Source organism: Myotis yumanensis, unplaced genomic scaffold, assembly GCF_028538775.1.
Source record: "Myotis yumanensis isolate MYYU_CA2020_CCGP unplaced genomic scaffold, mMyoYum1.0.hap1 SCAF_9, whole genome shotgun sequence".
NCBI classification, from domain to species: Eukaryota; Metazoa; Chordata; class Mammalia; order Chiroptera; family Vespertilionidae; genus Myotis; species Myotis yumanensis.
The window spans coordinates 78,800,882-78,808,150 of record NW_027223760.1 but is presented as its reverse complement, the minus strand read 5'-3'; the positions used below and the strand labels follow the sequence as shown (position 1 = coordinate 78,808,150).

At 46.2% G+C, this 7,269-nt stretch overlaps 1 pseudogene; it reads right to left on the bottom strand.

Annotated features, from left to right (window-relative positions):
* Positions 1 to 1,692: 1,692 nt before the first annotated feature.
* Positions 1,693 to 5,214, bottom strand: LOC139017036 (ubiquitin conjugation factor E4 B pseudogene; annotated as a pseudogene).
* Between the last annotated feature and the right edge of the window lie 2,055 nt (positions 5,215 to 7,269).

Sequence of the window (7,269 nt, the reverse complement as noted above, 5' to 3'; positions counted from 1 at the left end):
TTCATCGGTAGACATTCAACCACTGAATCATGTCAGCCAGGCCTGATCTTTCCCCCTTAAATAGCATAGCTCTTTGCCTAGATTCTCAGATTGTCTTCTTAAATTTCTTTGGTTTTAATAAGCTATGTCTCCCTGGTAAATGTTCTGAGTTTTGTTTCCAAGGTACATGATGTGCCCTTTGAATATGAAAATTCAAGTCTCCTTTCACTTGAAAAAGGTTGAATTATGTTTTTTTAGATATTTATTCTATTTTAACTGCCTTTTCAATTTTCTGAATATTTAATCTCCTTTCCTTGACTTTCATATGTATCACTTTTCCTCAAATTCATTTTATTTTAATAATAATATTTCTCTTTTATTTTTTTCACCTTTCTCCTTAACTTCCCATATTTTCCATGGTGTTTATTCTTTCTTGAGTACCTTCTCATTTGATCTTCATCGCAGAATTCTTCTTTTAAAATCTTTCCCTGTGTTATGGCAGTTCTCATTCACAGTTTCTTGTTGCCTAACCATGTCATTTCTAAGTTCCTCTAGTTCTGATCTGTGCCATTCCTTAAAGCTCTGGTCACTTTTAAAAATTTCTCAACTTGGTTTGAAACATTGAGTTTTTGTCTGCTGAATCTACTTCCTCTCCCCCACTCTGCCCCATCATCATTTTGTTGGACAAAGTTCATCCCTGGTAGATTCCTCAGGAAGGCTTGATGGGCTCAGCATTCCCCAAGTTCTTGTAGGTAACAAACTGTTTACATATCTGTTGATGTTGGAAGGACAGCTTGGCTGGACATAAAATCTTTAGTTTACATTTTCTTTCACTGAATTTTCTAAAAGTGTTGCTCCGTTACTGCCTTGCTTTTACATGTTGACTTTGAAAAGAATTAGTTAGTTTCTTTGCCTATGTAAATATTTTAGCTGGAGACCTGAAGTTATCTACTAGTATATCTCTGAAATCATTTTACTCGGCTATGTCTCAGAGTTAATCATTCTGGTTTAATCTTCCCAGTTACTCAGGGAGCCATTTCAGTGTGTCGATTCAGACGTTTTTCTATTTCTGGAAGGTTTTTATGACTTATATTTTTTAATTATTAACTCTCTGCCATTACTTTTCTTCTTTGTGTGTTCCAATGATATGCATATTATTGCCTCTCTGCCAGTCTTTCATTTCTATTACTTTCTCTTTGACCTTTATTTTTAATTTCATTCTTTCTGTCATTTTTATTTCCTCAGTTATTTTCCTACCTTTCTTCAATGCCCCTTATTAAATTTTCATTTTAGTCTCTTCTCCCTTGGATACTCGCAATTTATTTCTTTTCTTTTTTTTCAAATTCTGAAAATATCTTGCCTTTTTTATTCATCATGTCATCTAACACCAATTAAAAAAACAAATATGTGAATATGATATCAAAATACGATCCCAGGATTAACTTTGTTGCAGGCACAGTTATCTCACAGAATATATGTTTGGAGAGCCAGGGAAAGGAATTTATTTTTGTTTTCGTTTCTCTTAAAAAAATCCACAGCAGTGCATGTAGGGGCAGGAGAGGAAGGGAAGGGGAAAGATTCTTTAGCAGCAAAATGTCCAAGGTTCTCTAATCACAATGAAATCGATGGAGATCGGTGTCTTCGCCACATCTGGCCTCCACATTTGAAGAGCATTTCACCACCGATGCTGCTTCTGCTGGCCTCGCCGGCCGTTTAATGATCACTGTTCTGCTTCTCTCTCATCCAGGCGTGAATCTGTTCTTTCAGTTCTGGCACTGGCCCCAGCATGCTCTCGGTCAGCGTCTGCCGGTTGAAGGGGTCCGTGGGGGAGTTGAGCAGGTGCCGCAGAATGATGGAGCGGTCCATGATGGTGCCGGAGGGCAGCCGCACGGGCTCAGTCATCAGGGTGTCCATCAGAGGGTCTCGGAACTCGTCCGGAGCATCGCTGTAGTCGATCTCAGCGCGTGCGTTCTTGGCCACTATCTCCTCCACCTTTTCGGTGAGGAGTTTAAACTTCTCTATCGCGATTGTGGATTTGATCCTCGCTTTCCGCATCTTCAAAATGACTTCTTCAAACAACTCTTTGCTGTAGGATCTCTGGTCGTCAGCGATGGCTTTAGCGAACCACGCACAATCCAGCTGCAAGTAAATATCTGTCAGTTGGTCCAACAGCTTCTTTGGTTCAAAGCCATATTTCTCAGGGTTTTCGACTTTCAGGTCACGGCACTTGGGACCACAGAGTTGCTGAAGATTAAAGTTCAGCATTGCAGCCAATCGGGGTCCAAGTTCTGGCCTGAGGAAGGGCTTCTGGACCTGCTTGGTGAGGATGTGGAACATGTCCAGGGTTTCCGTTGCCAGGGCAAGATAGGAGCGTGACACCCGCTCGTCCTGAGCCAGCTGGGACTGCCGGGCCTGCTGCTGGCCCCGGGGCAGCTGCGCCCACCGCTCTTTGTTCTTCATCTCCTCTTGCACCTTGTGGATCCGCTTCAGGGACTCCAGACTTTCATCGAGCAGAAACGTCGTGTCATTGATCAGCATGTTTATATAGCGAACAAACTGCTTCCCAGAGTTGAACTCCTCCATGAAGCTGCCGTGGTGAGCCGTGTTCTGCCAAAGGCTTTTAAAGATGGTGCTAATGTGGTAGCGAATGGTGAACTTGTCATAGAACTCGCTGGTCGCTCCGGTATGCTCGACATCTGTATAAAACTTCATCAGGGAAGGGACCAACAGTTTGGTGGAGAGAGGATGGTTCTCAATCATTTCAAAGAACTTCTGCATTCGTGGCTGAACAGCAGGGTTGGTCATAAACACGACTTCTACCAGTTTGGCCACCAGGTACGGATTGCGGATGTAGTTCTGGTTGCACAACATCACAACGAGGAACATCACAATATCCTGAGTGCAGGGCTCATAAAGCACCTGAGGCGAGTATTGTACAATAAAAAATAAAAATTCAGCGATATCTTCTACATAAAACTCAGGCAATGCTGCAAACGCCTTGGGGATGTCTGAACTTAAAGGCAGTGTTACATCGGGGTAGGCAGGGTCCAGGATGCGGAGCAGCAGCTGAGTGAGAAGGCCATAAAAATTCAGACATCTTCGCAGAAAGCTCTCGTCAAGTAAACCAGCGTCAGCGCAGGCCTTGCATCGTACCAGTTTCTTAAGCTGAGTTTTGCAGCGCTTCAGCATTTCACGGTGTCTAGTTGCCAGGGGGGAATCTTTCCATTGGCTTTCGTTATTTTCCAAATCTTCCACGGTTCTCTTGAGCTCCCGGATGGCCCGGAGTCTGTGGATATAGTGACGGCAACTTGGCAGGATAGAGAGGTGGTGAGCGTGCAGCGTAAGAAAGAAGCATTCCGTAGGGAATTTCGGCTCAGAAAAGGGAGGCTGATCTCCACAGAGTTCCGCCAGCCAGTCCTTCACATCCTCCATCGTGGCGTTCACTCTGGTCTCATCGGTGGGCAGAGTGATCCGACACCTTGGGTGGAATATATACGTGGGGTCAACCGTCTCTAACTTGATCTTTGTACTTAGCTGCTGCAGCACCCAGAGAAAATTCAGCATAAATCCATCTGTAGAAACCAATCTGTCATCTGTCTGCATCTGTGCTTTTTTCATATTGGCATTGACGACAGCCGCCATGTAACCAAGGGCAGCCTCCCGGGTTTTGCCATTCAACAGAATACTATGCAGAATCTTGAAAAGCTCTTGCCTTCCCAGCTCCAAGGAATGCTGCAATGATTGGCTAACCACGCGAGTACTTTCCAGGGTAATAGCAGGCCCTGAGAAATATTTTTCAACCGCTTTAGCATCATCTTCTGCGAAGACTGAGAAGCTAAAAAAAGACCCCAAATAGGAGAGTCTCTGCAGCTCCCGCCCGGACCCAGGGCTGAGGGACTCAGGCAACCACAACGGCAAGGAAGCGACCAAATTGCACACGGGGTGTGTCTTCTCAAACTTGGTTTTGCAGAGCTCACCCAAAGCCATGAGGGGGTATTTAAAGTAGTCACTCTCAAGGGAGCACTCTTTGGCAGCAAGCGCCAGGCCTTGCAAAATGGGGATAAAGATCTGCCTGAACACTTCTTCATCCTGGTGAGTGGTTCTCACCAGCTCTTGAATGAAGCCGTATGGGAGGTTCCTCCTCAGCATGTACGGCACCAGGAAGGATGGCCGCTGCATGGACCTGGGCTGGGTGAGGGAGCCTTGCAGTACTAACGCAGTGTGGGATATGCACTGTGAGCGGATGTTGCTCAGAAGCTGGCTGACCGCTGGCTGGCTGCACATCTTAGGTGCTTTTTTTTCCTCTGTTCCAACTCGGTCAAAACACTCGATGAGGTAGTTCAGCATATCTGTCTCCTTGCAGGTCTCAATGGCGAAGTGGTCACTGTAGGAATCCCAAGAACTTGCCCCACCACAGGCTCCAAAACTAGACAAAGAGCTGGTGCCGAAGGCACCCACACCGCAGAACATGGGACTCGTTCCGGGGACCGAGCCAGTATTTAGCATGAGATTTCTGGCGGGTGACCGAGCTGCCGCGGCAATTGACTGTGACGTGGCTGTCAGACTGGCGAACGGGTTTTCATCTCTAGTCTGAGTGGACATCATTAGCACTTCCATTAAAATCTGGCCAATCAAGTCCTTAAAATCAGAGAACACTTCTTTTGGGTTCTGCTTAAATTGTGCAGAAAGAGAAGAAAGAAAGATGACATCTCTGTCCTGGTCCTTCCAGGAGACACGAAAGATCTTACAGACCAGCTGCAAGGCCTGCTCTTCAGATACTTCAGAACCCGACGACGGCTCCTTGTCGCTGAGGCTCCTTTTTTCTCTTCGATCATTTTCATCAACTTCCCTATTTTCAATTCCTGAATCCACATCCACCGGGGACATGCTTTTCTCACAAGAGACACCATCTATACCCACGCTCTGGGAACGTGAGAGAGATTGCGATTGCGTTTCAAGGCTATTGGAGGGTGAGCTGCTGAGAGAACTGACTCCTTCACTGCTCTGGCTTCGATGGGCTACTCCTGATGCACCTATTGGGGAGGTAGCTGGGGTCATGTTGTGGACATTGAGACCAAGACTCTGGGAGGGGCCGGGGGCTGATGCCGCTATAGGGGGCCCCGGAGGGTTCTCCCTCTGGGGAGAGGTGAGCAGAGTGGTCGGTTGGGAGGTCTGTCCACCAGCAAATCGAGCCAGGCGCCTCCGCCGGATCTCATCAGCGCTCAGCTCCTCCATCGCTTTCTTCTTAATGGTGAAAGGTGTTAGGGACTGATCCTTCTGTGCTTTGAGACCAGGGCGCGAGGCGGGTGGAAGGTGTCGGTCGGGCTGCCGGGTCCCTCGAATGGGGGAGTGCTGGGGTCCAACCCGAGCAGGTCCAGGAGTCCCCAAAGGTGTGGATGGAGTCGAGTCGGCGAAGAAGGAATGACACGGAGACAGCCTTCAGTTGATCAGCAGCCTAGTCAGGACCTCTAGCCAGGATCTCCAGCCAAAGTTCTGGTTAGGATCTAATCAGAATCTGATGTTTATTGTCTTGTTACATCTGTATTTATACCAGTCGATTTTAATCCTGTCAATTTCTATTGCAAAGGTTAGGGCGTTTCTTATCTCCATTCCAGGGAGTAAAGATTATGTAGCTTAAGCGTGATTGTAGTTAAAGTGATTAACTACCCGCCTGGCACTTAGTTAAGGGGTTGTATCCCCTCTCTAATCTCAGGGAAAAATCCCCACCTGGGGAAACACCTTTCTCGGAGAGGAGACCTTGGTTAAAACACATGGCGCTAAGGAGAGCAAACATATTAACAATATGCCAGGTCCCTTGAAACATATGCTGTGCAGATGTTTCTTTCCTGCAGCGACTGTGTCAAACAGCAAGGATGAACTGGCTTCCGGCAGGGGAGGCTTCAGAATTGCATAGTCAGAGGTGAACAAATAAGAACACATGAGGCACTGGACCGCCTGGGCGCCGGTCACCCCGATCGCCCCGGAGCCTCCTCCAGCGGCTGGAACCCGGAGCAGCCAGCTCGGGCCGCCACTGCTGCGGCCACAGGGTTACCCGGACGCGCCACGGACTACCTGCTGCCGCCCGGGTGGCCAGGGAGCTCGGTCTCCAGCTTGCCGTGTGCCCGAGCCCGGCATGTCTTTGTGGTGGTGGCCGCGTGGCCTCGGGGCCTCCTCCGGATCCTGCTGCCCTTCCCCACTTTGATCCTCGGTGGGAAACTGGGCGACTGCAGAGTGGACACCCCGAGGGTGGGCGACCCCAGAGCCGCCCCGGTGGAGCCCGCAATTTATTTCTTTATTCCTAAGAAAATGTAGTCTTTTCCTTCCACTTCTTTTCTGAGTTCAATCGCCTCCTTTTTATTTTCTCCTATTTCTGGCCCATTCTGGTTTAGATTTAGAATTTTTGATTCAAGGTGATTTTCCATTTCCTCAAATGCCTGAGTGTATTTAATTCTCTTTGGACTGAAATTTAAAGTTATATTGTGCTCCATCCAGTGTCTTATATGTCCTCTTTATCTAAATTGCTTTTGGTACTTAGGAAAATATGTCTTTTTATTGTCAAAGTTCCCATTGTATGAATACTATTTATACTGCCCTTAGTCTTTCTCTTTTTTAATCCTTCTACTCTCTGATCTTGTTTTAAATACTACCTCTTGAATCTACCCATGGCCTGTGCATCAGTGATGGCATTCTATTCTTCTCATTTTCTGTCCCTTTTCCTCACATTTTAAAAGTTGCATATTATTATTTAACCCATGCTCCCATCTTGTTTTAGTCCTAGCTGTACAATTAATGTCTGGTCTGTTACTGATTTTTTCCAGTTTTATTTTGTGTGAATGAAGATCATACTTTAATAAGTTGCTCAGAAAGGGCACATATATATTGTATTCCCAAGTGAATAAAAGATAATGAAAATTAGTTTTCTTTTTCAGTTCCTATAATGTGCCTCTTTTTTCCATCGGAGGTAGAGAAAGTGGTGAATTATTCCAAACAGTAATATAGAAATAATAGCAGATTTGAGAAACCTTTGACGCCTCTAGGTCAGCTTTCTGAATTACCCAACCCTATATAGCTGGTGAAACTGAGACCATTCAGAGTTCTGTTCCTTGGAATATATTTAACCTACATTATATGCTTAGCAAGCAGAGGCAACCAAACAAACATTTTTAGGATGTGAGCTGTTCAGGGGGGAAAAAGCCACCAAACTGTATCTCAAATCCAAGGCAAGCATAATGCAGCACGTGAATGTCTTAGGTAGTAGTTCTCCTGTGGAGCAAAATAATGTCAGGCAGG